Genomic DNA, 15,628 nt, shown 5'->3' with positions numbered 1-15,628 from the left:
ATCAATCAGTCATAAAGCATGTCTGGGATGACAGCATTTCAACTAGTTGATGTGCACCCATTTTTCTTCTTTCAGTTCTCCTTTAGCGATGCGGATCTTGTAAGCAACAGGTGATATTTTATCTACCATTTCAAAGATACCACACCAAGATGGGAGGAATTTCCGCTCCTTGGCCCGATTCCTTTGAAAATTGTACAGGTAAACCTTGTCACCTATTTCATACTATTTCTTGATGGTCTTTAGATCATAGTAGGTCTTCATTCCTTCAGTCGACCTTTCTAAATTACGCTGAGCATACGCAAAATCATGCTGCAGGTACTTCCTTAAATTTTCAATGTACTCGTGAGTAGTGGACGCATTCATTTATAAGTGACTGCTCCTGAGTCCTATAGAGCAGATGCTGTGGTAACACCATTTTGCGTCCGGTCATGAGCTCAAATGGAGACATCTTTGTTGCAGAATATGGTGTAGACCTAATGGAAATCGGATGTCCCAACTGGGTTCAGAGTCTGCCACAAACCTCTTTAAAATACTCACAATTGTTTTGTTGTATATCTCTACCCCCCGCTTGAGGCCAGGTAGGCAATGTGGAGTTTTCTTTTTACCACTAGAATCACCCACATCTTCGCCATCACCTCACTGGTAAAATGGCTTCCGCTGTCCGACTCAATCCTTTGCGGGGGTCGAAACGAGAGAAGATGTGGTTGATCATTAGTGCAGCAGCTGTCTCTGCCTTACAATTCGGGGCTGGTAGACATTCTACCCACATCGGGAATAAGTATGTCACAGTCAAAATGTACTTGTTTCCTCTAGAGTAGCGAATCAGTGGCCAGATGTAATCGACTTGCAAATCTGAGCTAGGCAGTGTAATTCCCCTTTTTTGTAGGGGAGCTGTGTGTGTGAGTGAACTGGGTTGGAATTCAGCACACACAAAAGAGGCCTCTTTAAGTAAGTGTCGAGGTTCTGGCCCATGTGTGGCCAGTATGCAACCTCACTCAAGATTTCCAATGCCGTATGAAACCCCGTATGACCGTCAGTGGCTGTGTCATGGGCGTGGTTCAACATCAGGCTTCGGAATGAGGTAGGTACCACCAACTGGTCACAGCCAAATAGGGATCTCCTTACCAACAAACAGTCTTGCATCCGGGACATCTTGGAAAACTTCATCAACATCCGGAAAGCCTCTTTACCGGCATAATCTGACTCTGTTAGAGGAAAGCCTCCGGGATCTTCAATGTGTTGATACAATTTCCCAATGATCGGGACCTCTTTCTGTGCAGTGATCAAATCTGCATCTGAGGTATCTTTACTCCACTGGGCTGTTGAGAGTTCACTGTTAGCCCGAGTTTTTGACCTGGTGATAGCTGCCATTTGTAGTTCACCCAGCAGGGACTACGTTTCTATGAAATCCCACTGCAAAGCTCCAGTTTTAGCCAGCTGGTCAGCCAGGTCATTCCCAGTCTTATCAGGTCCCTCTATCTTGGAATGACCTCTTATCTTCTTCCAATAGATGGTCATCTCATTTGAGATTACCAGGTCATCGATTGACTGGATCAGTTTGGCATGCTTTAGAGGTGGTTTGTTGGCTCTTGATCAAAACATCACCCACATAGGCCAGGTGTCCCCTTTCACCTAAATCGGGCCTGGCTTTATGTAGGAAGATGTTGAACTCATTGCTACAGTTTGTGTATCTAAATGGGGTTCAGGCCCATGTGTACTGCTGCCCCCCAAAGGTAAAGGCAAGCTTGTACTGGTCTTCCCTACTCACGGGTACTCTCCAGTAACCGTTGGTCAGGTCAATGGCGGTGTACACCTTTGACCCTTGGATCTGGGCCAGTCCTTAATCGATGTAGGAAAGGGGCCATCTTGACATGTGGACCCGTTTGTTCAACTCCCTCACATCTGCACATAATCTCCATTGGCCATTTGGTTTAAGGATTCCCAGTACCGGGTTGTTGAAGATACAAGATCAAAACCAAAGCATTTGTTCTCTTCAGAATGCCCAACAATTATAAGCATATCACACCTTCATCAATACCTTTGTCAGGATAGCACAGCGACTATCTTTGGTGATGCCACAGCTTGTCAAACAAACAATTAAGTTAATAAGTTCTCTTCACCACACCTTTTATAATAAACATACTTCTTAAAATTATCTTCTTCTTTCCTGGTATACTAAACTTCCTGGACTAACTACTATGATCCCTTTCCTGGTGTACTCTCCTGCCAGGAAGAAAACCCATACAGCTACAATCAAACTTGCTGGCAATATTGGTTCAAAGATTCTCTACACCAATATCTCTTAGAAGGAGGATGAACAATAATTGCCTTTTCATATAGTCTCTTGACTCTTGGTAATGTGGGTTCCAGTTTTTCCCAAACTGGAATTTCAAGATAGGAGAAATCTCCATCTATTTCTTGACAGCATCTTGACCATTGACATTGTGGGTTACCCCCAGTGAATATCCCAAAAAGGAGGAGTTGCGCACTTGTTGCCTCTGTATGGTTTCACTTTTTCTTGGCAATGCTGGTTATAAGCTTTCCCAATTGGTATCTCCTAAAAGGGTCATTATAACCTTGTCGCTTTAGTGTGGTTTTCTCACAGCCTCTTGGCTGTTATGATATAAATCATTTATAACGCGCCTGTACACAAGTGTTTCTAGGTGCAACAATAGGGGTGCGGGGGACCGAAGGAGGACAAAACAACGAGCTTACCAGGCCTTGTGTCATTCAGATCACACATGTGATTAAAGACTTCTGCTTTTCCAAGCAGGGGGTATAATGATGGGTGTTGGTGCTGTTCTTGTACGATGTGTGTAAAATTACTCGTACTAGCAGAGATGGGGTTTGTACTACAGGTGTTGTGGCATACGTTTTTCTGCAATATGGAACTGACCCTTTTGCCCACAGGATGGGCCACGCATGTAATAACCAGCAGGTGGGATGATGTCTGCCTGGTAGTGATGGAAACAACGCAGCTCTGTAGCAATATTATGGCGTGAAATGATCACATGACCGCGAACGAGTGTTGGAATGTGGTTGCTTAGCAACTTACGTTTGTGACGGGATCACGCTCCGGTATCACATGACGGGGCAATGTTTTAGCCTAACGACGTTTTGCGTGCAAGGTCGCTTTCCGTTCACAGTGAATGTGTTTTGGGCATTCACGCAATGAGCGAGCTTAAGGTAAGCAAGCACAGCTTGTTATGCTTGGTGTAGCGATGAAGATGTATGGAGTTTGGACTCCGGGTTGGGCTTGTAGTAATTGAGATTCGTTTTCCGCTCTGCAGGTCAAGACCAGTAGATTACCTTTTCCTTGTGATGAGTAACTTGTTGGGGTTACGTTGGAAACCTCACGATACGAGTGGAATACATTGAATTTTTTCCAGGACCAGAATTCCGGGACTGAGTGGTTCTGTTAAGGTGAGGTGACACTTTGTGCCTTTGGTGTGTGGTGAATTATGGGATCACATTGAGACTCGTGGAGAGTCATACATAATTGTCTCCAGTTGTTTAACTTTCCGTTTGGGGCGATTGCCCCTAAATTTGTTTTTGTACAGTTGGACCGTGTGGACCGTATTGGATGCGATGACCAGTGTTTACAGAACTAAGGAGTTATATCCTTATACAGCCTAAGAAAATTATACCCTTGGGACACGTGTTTTCAGGTAGATATACAGTAATATTTTCCTACCTGTTTTACCCGTTTGGTATTGAGGGTTAGGGCTAGGTGAAGTGATTTAAACCTGTGATGCCCACATATTGATATGTTTTTTGTATGTTTGTTGCACCTACAGATTTTGGAGTACCATTATTGAAAATAAGAAATAGAATTTTGAGTGGAAAAAGAACGCCACTTCAGAGCACAAGATACATGATTGCCCCTGAGGAATGCCCAGTTATCACACAACATTTAGGACAGAAACTTATATAAGTCGGGCTATGATGGGTACAGTGTGGAGTAATAACAATTAATTTGGCTCTGTGCCTTTTTTCAGGTTCTAACTATTGTTTGCCGTGGTTTTTTTAACACCTAAAAATATGTTTTTTATTGCGTCTTGTATATTGTATTGTAACATGTGCATATGCTTTTTAAGTGTTTTAGATTTCTATGTCAGGGTTTTGTAGCTTTGAGTTTTGAACAATAAAATATGTTATGTGAAACAATTTGAGGACATACACTTGATATTGTTGGGTTCATATGGTGATGTCTAGGTACATACCGTGTTTGTAGGTTGAAATGTTAATGTAGATTATGGATTAATACTCCTCCTTTGTTTGAGAGTGAATTATATAATATCCCCACTAAGTAGGAGGGGTCAATACCGTTTGTGTGGGGTATTAGCCCTGTAGAAACATATGTCATTCAGATCACGCAATGCGAATCATGCACTTTCCCCAATTGAAGTCCCATCTACTAAGAAAATGTACATCTTTGCCACTTCTGTTCCACTTCTTTACTCGTTCGATATTCAAAATGTTTGGGTTTAAACAGTTTTTGTATTCGGAGCACCCCGGGGTCAGCGTTAGCATCTGGCCAACTCACCGGCTTTCTACATCTTTTGCTTGCCGGAAGCTCCTATGGTCGACCTCCTGTGTCTTGCCTGCTCTCTTTCCAGCCTCCTCATACCTTCGGTGGGCCGCATGTCTCGCCCTTGTAGCTCTGACGGCTCCGGTAATCTTTTGTGGCTCTTCGCTCACCGTCAAGCTGTGTGCTTAGTTGGGAGCACGTCTCCCCATCAGTTGGATTTCTTCTCAACATGCCGATTTCCACTTCCGCTTCGCGTTCTCTACAATGCGGCCCGCCTCCACTCCTAGCTATAGCATCAAGTGGCGGTCTTCTCATTGTGGCAGTTCCTGCACCTCGGACAGCCACTGCTTCAGCAACTTCGTCTGTACTGCCTTCTACATCTCCTCCCTCATCTCTTTTTTTTTTCAGCTGTGCCTCATTTCGGGATTTAACTGTCCCAATCAGGTGCCATGGCATGTAACAATGAGTCTGGACCTTTTGGTTAATAGCACTTTTAATCTTTATTGCTTCTGAGCCCCGCTTCCTCATCCTAATCTTTTTATAATTGGTTGTGAATACTTTATGTACGGAGAATTATTAGAATGAGGGAATGTTTTGTGATTTAATATTGCAGTGAAGACTTTTACCTGGGGCAGAATTATGACAATTAAGGGATCTTACATTTAATTCTTGAACCCCTGAGGCATCACTGTTGTTCTGTCTTGATCTTCCTAACAGATTCATTAAGTAGTTGTATGGGAGGGACCTGTACATTGACAACATGACATTGGGTATCTGGGAACGAAGTGACTCATCTTCAGAAGAAGATAAATACTGCATCCCTCCAAGCAGAGTCACCACTTCCCCCTGATAGCTGTCTCCTCCCATGTGTTCCTCCATCCTGATACCACCCCCAGGGTTAGGATCAGGTAGAGGCTGCCTTCCCCTGGCTACATAGGAGGAGACTTTAGGCTGGGGTTTAATAATAACTCTGTGGGATTCATCACAGAAGCAACACAATATGTTTGAGCCTAACTTTACAAAAGAACCAATTGATAATATTTGTTAATGGCTCCAGTCTAATTGAACAGAAACATTCTTTGTAAAACCTAATGTGTTCCAGGGTAAGGGTTTAGACAATTGTGTAAGCATCTGCTATTGACTTTCAGACGACTTTAAAAATACAATACCCTGGATTTGGGCCTATTTGAGGCAAACCATCTGCATTTAGCTTAATTTCTTGCAAATTAGAATCAAGTCCCATTTTCTTTGATAGCAACAGGGCAAGATAAACAGAGCATGTGTTTCTATGTGAAAGGAGCCTGGGCATTCTGGCTTCACCCAAGAGCAGAATTGTACACAAAGAGACTTCTTTACTCCACCTCGAATGCACAGCTTAAAAAACAACATAATGGATATAGGCTGTGTTTTGTAAGATAAATATGCTATTACAATCAGTATTCTGTTCTTAAATATACTTGTTCTCCTATGTGATTTGTATTAACTGTTTCATTCCACTATAGGATTCTGAAATTCAAGTTGCACAATTGACAATTTTTCCCTTTGACGTGGAGTCTACAAACAGAAGCACCTTTAAAAAAAATGTAATTCGTTAATTAAAATATACAAGCATAGTGCATTTTTCTGAGAGAAGAATGTGTGATGAATTTCCTTTCCCTTTACTTGATTCTGTCTGACTGACATTAACCACTTGATATTTCAGTGCAAATCATCGCTGTGATGCCGCATCATTTGATAACACGCAGCATGTTCAATTAGATCGAACCTTACATATTGCATAGTACCTCTGCATTGATGATACTATAGATAATTAACATACAGTATATCTGCAGGTTTGATTTTATGGATGCCTAAGATCCATTACTTTCTATACACAATCTCTGCATGTATGATACCGTTGATAACCGATGAATGTTTTTAGCAAGGTGCTTTTCCACTAGGCTTAGCAGCAGATATTGGAGCATTGTGCTTATTTCATGTTTTGTCACCTGTGCAGAATACGGAATTAAGGTCATATTCTTTTCACCAAGCTTTAGCAAGCCTGTTGGGTCTCAATCGTGCACCAGTCATTAAATGGCTTAAAAACGTGTTCTGCATGTCCTTGAAATAAGTGGTTTTCAGCATCAGGATAGTGAAAATTTGCAATAGATAGTACCCTCTGTGGTTATGGTTGAAGTAGTAGGTTTGATGTGTGTTGCATATGTTGTCTCCAGTGGCTTATAGCCTGGGCATGTTGATTAAAGAATACAATGTAGGGGTAGAGTTTGCTCTTTTGCAAGGAAACATCAAATGCAGTAGAACTCCAGAGGGTCTTTGTCGTTCTTTGCAGGGCATTTTCCCACAAAGAAGCAGCTCCTTATCTCTGCACTTTGATTTGACATTATATCCTAGAACATCTTAAGGCCCGGTATAAATAGGCCTGGGAAGCTAAAAGGAATTAAACGTATTTGAGAATGAGAAATAGTACAAGAAGAACATGAAAAGGATGAAATGCATATGTGAAACCTCCTTCTGTAATAAAAAATGTTAAAATACAGTCATAAGCATTCATACCTGGGGACTTCCATCAAAAGTAAACCAAGGGAAGAAAAAGTAATCAAAAAAAGGAGCGTACACCAAGCAAGAAGTAACGCACATTTATTGAACCCAAACAGCTGGGAAGCATGGTTAAAACAGCCCCGTGCAGCTAAACTGAATAAAGTGAGTTGTCAATACCACCGACTGCAGATTAACTTTTTGTATGAAATTAGTTAAATTATCATACAATATTTTAGCTACATTTTTAAAGCAGGTCACAAAAACTGATTGGTGGGACTACATCAGTCCCCTATAACCAAAGATATATTGGATGATACAAATTGGATATTACCATTTTTGGCGACAGTTATATTAACGAACACCCCTCATGATGTCATGAACCTTCCCACACCACCCCTCAATTAAGTGATTGTGCTGAGCAGTCAGAAAATGTTTGTTTGCCATTGGTTAGCAGTGTCCAATATACAAAATAGCTTTAGATGACAAGAGACAAGCCGTTCACACTGAGCTGGACCAATGGTGTGCCCCATGGACATCAGCAAGGACACTGTACAATGTTGCACCCATGGGACACTGAAACCACCACCTGCTAAATGGTTCCCGATTCTGCCCCCCATACCTCCAACCACAATCCTCTGATCCACCAGCTCCCTTCGCACACCTTGCTGCCAAGTGTGGTCTGAAAAAACAATACCACACAGTGGCTGGAGTTTAATTAACAGTATTTAATTTCTATTTCTCTGCCAATTCTCCACGTGCACCCAGGTGCCAAGATCGCTGGCCTCGAAAGTATCTTTTAGAGTAACTTTGCTGTGGCTGCGTTGTCCTGGGAACCTTCAGCCGTGCAACATTTCAGCACAGTGTTTCTGCTGAATGTTCAGAAAATACCTTCTGCTTTTCACACAAGGGCATACAGCTCTTTTCTTATTAGCTGTGTGAGACGGGAATGGTGTCAAGAGAGACGCAGACTCAAAAGTAACAGTGTGAAAACCTTTTAAGAGTTAGTGGGGTTGGTGTAAAGTCTACCTGGCACTAACTCTAAGAGGATTGTTCCCTCAACTGATGCTTCAAAGGGCCGTTGATGTCCGTAAGTCCAAAACCAAAGTTCGTCTGTGTCCAAACCTATGCTTGCCGACACTCTTAAACCAAATGTGATGGGGGCCTTCTTAAAGGGAAAATGGTAATTTAAAAGGAAATGGATAACCCAGCTGGTTTCAGGTAGTCTTACCCATAGGTGTAGTTACAAAAGTTCAACTCAACAGGGTTGCCCTTGGAACCTTCCACGTAGGTATCTTGCAACAAGTCAATAGAGTTCAGTGTATCTGGGTCTCTTGGGGTTCCCTTCACCAAGCTTTGATCCTTCCAGTTCCAAACACAAAAACACAGTTGCTGTTCGGCCTATCGGGGTTCCCTTCCCCAGGTCTAGACCTCTTTTCACAAAGTAAAAAAAGTTTTACGTGTGCCTTTTAGGGTTCCCTTCCCTAAGCCTAGGACCCTTTTTTACGCAGTTCAACAAACAAAATGTTCCTCTTGTCAGGATGTGCCTTTCGCTGTACAATTCTTTCATGAGGTAGTATCAGAGACTTTCGAGAATGCCCGTTTTTTTGCTCCTCCCAGGCGCAAGCACTCTGACTTCCAACCCTGCTCCTTATTCTCTGGCACCTCTTCTTCTTCTGTACCTCTTCCTCTCTGTCCTTTTCCTTTTTACTGTGCTTCCTGCACACCTTCCTTTTCTATTGTGCACACTTGCACCTTACCGTGCCTCTTGCACCCTCCTCCTTACTTTTCACCTTCTTGTGCCTCTTGCACCCTTCTCCTTACTTTTCGCCTTCCTGTGCCCCTTGCACGCTTCTTTGCTTTTTCTCTCTTTCACCTTCATGTTCTCATTGTGCTCTCTTACACCTTCAATTTCTTATTTATGTGCCTATTGCACTCTTTGCATTTATTTTCGTTTGCATTTTGGGTCATTTGCACCCACTCTTGGCTGTTTCTGGCTCACACGCGCACTTGATCTGTCTCTCTATATTTCTGTGCCTCTAGCGCCCTTTCCTGTGACTCTGCTTTGCTTTCTTTCTCCTTTTTCAGCTTTCAATTGCTTCACTTTGCCTTTTCCCTTTTCTTGCTTTGCTTTTACTCACTGGGCTGTTCGGTTTCTCAACGCTCTTGCTCTGGCTCCAGCCACCTACATGCTACTGAGTTTCATTCTGGCTCACAAAACTCACCAATAGAAGCGCAGTGCTGGTGAGAAGGTAAAAGGGTTCTTGGGTCGAGGTCAGGGTCTTACCACCTGCCCCTTGAATGCCCCTGGGACCGGCACACATCCCAGGGGAACAAGCACTGGTCTGAACAAGCGAAACAGATTGCTTTTTTTCCCGCTCCAGCTTCTTGGAGACACAGCTCCCTCACCACGCTGCAGCCCCTTAGACACACCGGGCCAGCGTCTCGGGGTCCCGCACTCCACCGGTCCTTCTGGGCTCCTCTTTCTGCAGCCTTCTGCTCATTGGCTCCTCTGGTCCAGTCAGCTTCACTCACTTGCTCTCTGACTCTGGCAGAACCACCCTTTATATATTGCATGTGATAGTCAATTGGAGTTAGGTGTGCACAATTGGGGAAATGTGCATGACCTTGCCTTACTCTATTAGTGGGACAATTCAAAGGTGTTATATGGTAGGCTTCCCTTTGTATTCCTATGTTATGTCTATGGGTAATCTTCATTGCTACCAATCGCCTCTTCCTAATCCCAGTGTTTATTGGAAATGGGGAGGGGGAAACGGGACAAGACCAATGAGGGTTCTTACAGGCTGATGGGTAATAATGTGGTTGACATTGGGCAGAAGGGGAATACCCAGCTTAATTTTTTAAATAACCGAGACAGTTCCCTTTTTCCCATATTATCCTTCTTGACTGGCAATTTGGAATGGTTGGACGGATATGGATAAGAAGTCCTTTGATTTGAGTTGGCGAAGGATCTGTTGATGTTATAGTGAAACAGATTTTGTTCCCTCTAGTTCCTGTACTTCCCCATCCTTGTCATTCTACTATGATTGGACTTCTCTTGCTTATTCAAGAGAGATGGACCTGAATATCCATTAATGGCCTCTGGAAGTCTTCCTTACCCCCGGTTGCCCCAATGGGATACTCCATCTCGCCTGAGGGCCTCCCATATTTATTACCCCTGACTCCCCGACACAGGTGATCCTCCCTCGCTTGTCCACCCCCAGAGTTGGGATCCAAATGCGATGGCCCTCCCCTGACCACTTGAATAGAGGAATCTCTGGGTTTACCTGGGAGAATACCCTCTGTTTCTCACAGCTTTCTGCAAGAAATGCTTTCTTAGCATGGGCCCACAATCAAAATTGCTCCTCTACGGTTCACATATCGGTCAAAGAAACCCCCATACCCTAATTCTCCCTATGACATCTTGCACCCCCACCTTGTGCCCGCTCAACACAATTACCCTGTACTGCCTCCAAAGCACCCAACCCCCTTGAATTCCACACTGGGACTATTCGCGCTACGCCTTCTTCTCTGCCACCTTATGCAAGCAGCGCCGTGTTCGATGACGTCTCCACCCAGGTGTCACCCACCACGTCATTCTTGACGTCACCACATTACTTGCTCAATTGCTGCATGTGCCCCCCCCTTGGCAGCGGTGGATCTGGACCTTTATAACAATGCTGCTGCACAAATGACAGGGTGCTTTTGCAATGACTAAGCAACGGGGACCAGCCCCCAGTTCTCAGAGTGAGAGAAGCACAGCTCCCCTGCTTGGGCCCAGCAGCATGGTACCCCTTCTTGATCTGAAAGAGGGTTATCAAGTTGCCTTTCCTGGTGATCAGAGATTGAGTAACCCTAGCAGGTCCTAGGGCGGGGAGTAGGCTACATTTGTGTGCCTTTTTGCACCAGGGCAAAGTTTACCCTAGGGCTAATACCATTTCGTATTAGCACTTCTAGGCCAAACTTTGCCCTGGTGCAAACATTCAGTGAAAATGTATCTTTTTGCCATAGGTGCTTCTACCATACCAGGCTGCATTTGTCATTGGCCAATGGTTTTCTAATATGTCCCATTTCGTTTTAGAAATAGGGAAATTGTTGCCCTAGTGCTAATACAGGCCAACTTTCCACTCATATGGCTAAGAGGCTGAGTATTGCTGGTGGGGTCTTAAATGACGCACAGGATGACACTCCCTGTCTTAGGTGCAGGTACCCCCTGCAGCGTTCGGGGATACGGTGCTCCTCCTGGATCTGAGGGACCGAAGCAGGATCATTTTCCAGGTTCTTGAGACTGGAGCAGGGCGCTGCCCCTATGCCTTATGGTCAGATACATGGGTATGCGGTAATATTATCCCCATGTATATGATTGCCACACATACCGCTGCCGGGAAAAGGTTGTGGCTACATTATATATAGTGCCCATATATATGGGGGCAAGGGGAGTGGGGTTTGCGGGGGCGTCCCCCACATGTTCAATGTGATCATGTCCCTGCAAAAAAAACGCCTTTTTTTTGGTGACTTTTTGTCAGGCGACAATTTTGTGAGGACATGATCACATGGAACTCATACATGGTACTATGCGCAGGTCTCAGGGTCTGGCTCAGGTGCCCTCCCTGGGTCCAAATGTTCACCTATCTGTAACTAAGAAATGTCTGTAACAAGCGCCACGATGCCCTTGGGCTGTTTCGCGCTTTACAAATCCGAATAAATAAATAAATCAGTAGAAGAGCCTGGCCTTATCTTCAGAGCAAGGCTACCATTTGCAGGGTCTCAGCCCGGAGCAGGAGACAGCTCCCCACAGTCAGTGTCCGAACAGTGTGTGTATCTCTCTCAGCATGTCTCCAAACTTCAGTCTGTCAGTATGACATAGACAGCGGTGTTCCACGATGGACATCTCAAGAACAGGCAGTCTCCCCAAATGTCTCATAGACAGGAATCTGACTCACAGGCAGCAGTCCCCAAGGATGTCTCGCAGACAGTAAACACTAGTGCCACGATTTTTTTTTATTTTTTTATCACGGTTAGCAGTCCCTCGGTTTCTCTCATAGAATGTTGCTCCATTGCATTGCAAAGCCATTACTCTCTAATGATGCCTCTCGAACTGCATGCTTCCATACGGTCCCAGCACTGTCTCTCAGCGTGTCCCTTTGCCCTCTGTTCTACAGTGGGCATGGGTTGCTTCTATCTTGCTGTAGGTGGAGGCAGGGGTGGCTTGCCCATTACACAGGGCAGCCATGGGCTCGGCTGGCCTGCAGCATGCAAGCCTGGCCCCCTTCTGGTTTAGAGCCACCTGCCTGCATGTGCGCATTACCCTTCGCCCTTCCCCATCCATCAAACCCTGGGCTGTCTCCATGAAAACGAAGCAGTCCTGGAGGGTCTGTATAGTCAAAGTCATCTATGATGGGAGGTGTTCCTTCTTGCTCATTACTCAACACACAACATTATACCCACAGGGCCTGCAATGCAGCAATACACGTGGTGACTGCCACGCCCACCTCCCCGGCTGGTTGGCGCGATTGGGGAATGTGAGAAGCAAGAAGACGCGTGAAGCTGCTTCCTGGAGGTGTTGCTAAGGGTGTCTCAGATGGCAGTCTCTCTGTATGTCTCACTGATGCCGCTGGATGTGCAGGCTGTAACCTGCCTGCTGTGCCTCTAGGTGCATCTTAGGATGTCTCGGGCAGCAGTCTCAGCATGTCACCATGCTTACCTTGGATGCATTCTGTAACTTTTCGCTGCACCTGGAGGTATGTATAAGGATGTCTCTGACAGCAGTATCTGGGCGTGTCTCTCTGCCCTCCTGGGACACAGGCTATAACCTGCCTGCTGCACCTGTGTGTGTCAGGCAGTCTCATTCAGCAGTCCCTAAGTATGTGTCGCTGCTGCCCCTGTATGCAGGCTGAAACCTGCCGGCTGCACCTGGAGGTGTCTCAGGATGTCTCAGGCAACAGTTTCTCAGCATGTCATCCTGCTTCCCTAAGATGCAATCTGTAACCTGCTTGCTGCACCTGAAGGTGTGTGTCGGGATGTCTCCATCAGAGAGGTCTCAGCTTGTCTCTTCTTCACTTGGATGTAGGCTGTAACCTGCTTGCTGCGTCTGGAGTTGTGTGTGTTTCTGGATGTCTCAGACTTCAGCCTCTCAATGTCCCCATGCTCCACCACGATGAAGGCTGTAACCTGCCTGCTGCACCTGGATGTGTGTCTCGGGAGTCAGGATGTCTCAGCTGTCTCTCGGCATGTCTCTTTGCTTTCCTTGGATGTAGGCTGTAACCTGCCTGCTGCACCTGTTTGTGTCAGGATGTCTCATTCAGCAGTCTCTCAGCATGGCTTCTGCTAGTCTACTCCGGGATGCAGGCCGTAACCTACCAGCTGCACCTGGATGTGTGTCTCGGGAGACAGAAAGTCTCGGCTGTCTCTCAGCATGTCTCCCTGCTTACCTTGGATGCAGGCTGTGACCTGCCTGCTGCACCTGTGTGTGTCAGGATGTCTCATTCAGCAGTCTCTCAGCATGTCTCTCTATTAGGGGATGCAGGCCGTAACCTGCCAGCTGCACCTGGATGTGTGTCTCGGGAGTCAGGATGTCTCAGCTGCCTCTCGGCATGTCTCCCTGCTTACCTTGGATGCAGGCTGTGACCTGCCTGCTGCACCTGTGTGCGTCAGAATGTCTCATTCAGTAGTCTCAGCATGTCTCTCTGCTTCCGTTTGATGTAGGCTGTAACCTGCCGGCTGCACCTGTTTGTGTCAGGATGTCTCATTCAGCAGTCTCAGCATGTCTCTCTGCTTCCCTTTGATGTAGGCTGTAACCTGCCAGCTGCACCTGGATGTGTGTCTCGGGAGTCAGAATGTCTCAGCTGTCTCTCGGCATGTCTCCCTGCTTACCTTGGATGTAGGCTGTAACCTGCCTGTTGCACATGTTTGTGTCAGGATGTCTCATTCAGTAGTCTCTCAGCATGTCTCTCTGCTAGTCTACCCCGGGATGCAGGCCGTAACCTGCCAGCTGCACCTGGATGTGTGTCTCGGGTGTCAGTATGTCTCAGCTGTCCCTCGGCATGTCTCCCTGCTTACCTTGGATGCAGGATGTGACCTGCCTGCTGCACCTGTGTGTGTGTCAGGATGTCTCATTCAGTAGTCTCAGCATGTCTCTCTGCTTCCCTTTGATGTAGCCTGTAACCTGCCAGTTGCACTTGGATGTGTGTCCCGGGTGTCAGGATGTCTCGGCTGTCTCTCGGCATGTCTCCCTGCTTACCATGGATGCAGGCTGTAACCTGCCAGCTGCACCTGCATGTGTGTCTGGGGAGTCAGGGTGTCTCGGCTGTCTCTCGGCATGTCTCTCTGCTACCGCAGGATGCAGGCTGTAACCTGCCAGCTGCACCTGGATGTGTGTCTCGGAAGTCAGGATGTCTCAGCTGTCTCTCGGCATGTCTCCCTGCTTACCTTGAATGCAGGCTGCAACCTGCCTGCTGCACCTGTGTGTGTCAGGATGTCTCATTCAGTAGTCTCAGCATGTCTCTCTGCTTCCCTTTGATGTAGACTGTAACCTGCCGGTTGCACGTTTGTGTCAGGATGTCTCATTCGGTAGTCTCAGTATGTCTCTCTGCTAGAGGATTCAGGCCGTAACCTGCCAGCTGCACCTGGATGTGTGTCTCGGGAGTCAGAATGTATCTGCTGTCTCTCGGCATGTCTCCCTGCTTACCTTGGATACAGGCTGTGACCTGCCAGCTGCATCCCAGAGAAGTGCCTAATTACCTGGAAATTCCTGACTGTCTGAGAGGAGAGCAAAGGAGACCAGGGGATCCAGCGGTCCCCACGAAGCACGGTGAGCGCAAGGCTCTGCGGGAGGGGCCGGGGGCCGCAGGCGAATCGTTTCTGGTCACACGAGGGTCTTGCTGATCCCCCGCTTACAAAGTAGCATCTAGTCATTCAGCTTTCAAAACTTTCAGAAAGAAGAAGGGGTTGTGGGCGGCGTGAATGGGGGAAGGGCACTGAGAAGGGAGTTAACCTTAGCTGTGGGAGGGGAAGCTGGAAAAAGTGGCGTGATGGGCTTTGGGAGCCCGGGCCGGAGAGGAGCTGGCTAACGGGGCACAGGGAACAGGGCAAGGGAACGATGGGGACACTGAGGCGATAAGCAAGGCAGCCGGTATGGAGGAGCTCTGGGGGCTGGGACGGGGGGAGAGTGGGTTAGGGGGAAAGGGCCTGGGCGGGACAGTCTGGAGACCCGGGTCAGATAAGGGGGTGGGCAGGGATCTGCTAAAGGCTCGGAACCCAGGCAGAACAGGGAACCGTGAATGGGTCAGGAGTTTGGGCGGGAGATAAAGAGCAGCAGAGGTTGACATGGTGTGTGTATGTGACACGTAAGGAGAACACGTGGGCATAGCCCTCAACTCACCCGCTTTTGGCGGGTGTCACCCGCCTTGCAAAGAGCTGACTCACCCACCAAGCCTCCTGCACGCCCATTCATTCCAATGGGCGTCTCACCCGCCAGAAACAAAATCGGGTGATTTCACCGGCCTTTGCGAGACAAATGGTTGAGAGCTATGCTTGGGGTCGGGGAGGTTTGAGAGGGGGCGA

At 46.7% G+C, this 15,628-nt stretch overlaps 1 protein-coding gene across 6 annotated transcripts in view; it reads left to right on the top strand.

The window, feature by feature from the left end:
• The window catches only part of LOC138568706 (schwannomin-interacting protein 1-like), a 358,435-nt gene that overhangs the window by 99,716 nt on the left and 243,091 nt on the right, over positions 1-15,628 (top strand). Inside the window, exon 2 of one of the 6 annotated variants that reach the window (XM_069646500.1) lies at positions 12,517-12,807. The exons of 3 other annotated variants lie outside the window; for them this stretch is intronic. The gene's annotated coding sequence lies outside the window, so the exon portion shown is untranslated. Of the gene's footprint in view, positions 1-12,516; positions 12,808-14,594; positions 14,877-15,116; positions 15,198-15,628 lie in introns of those variants that run through there. 2 more of the 6 variants (XM_069646491.1, XM_069646506.1) reach the window with 2 other exon arrangements.

Source organism: Ambystoma mexicanum, chromosome 1p (assembly GCF_040938575.1).
Source record: "Ambystoma mexicanum isolate Mex_15411 chromosome 1p, UKY_AmexF1_1, whole genome shotgun sequence".
Taxonomy (NCBI): Eukaryota; Metazoa; Chordata; class Amphibia; order Caudata; family Ambystomatidae; genus Ambystoma; species Ambystoma mexicanum.
Note: the sequence above shows the minus strand (reverse complement) of the source record. Positions and strands in the feature narration are given on the sequence as shown.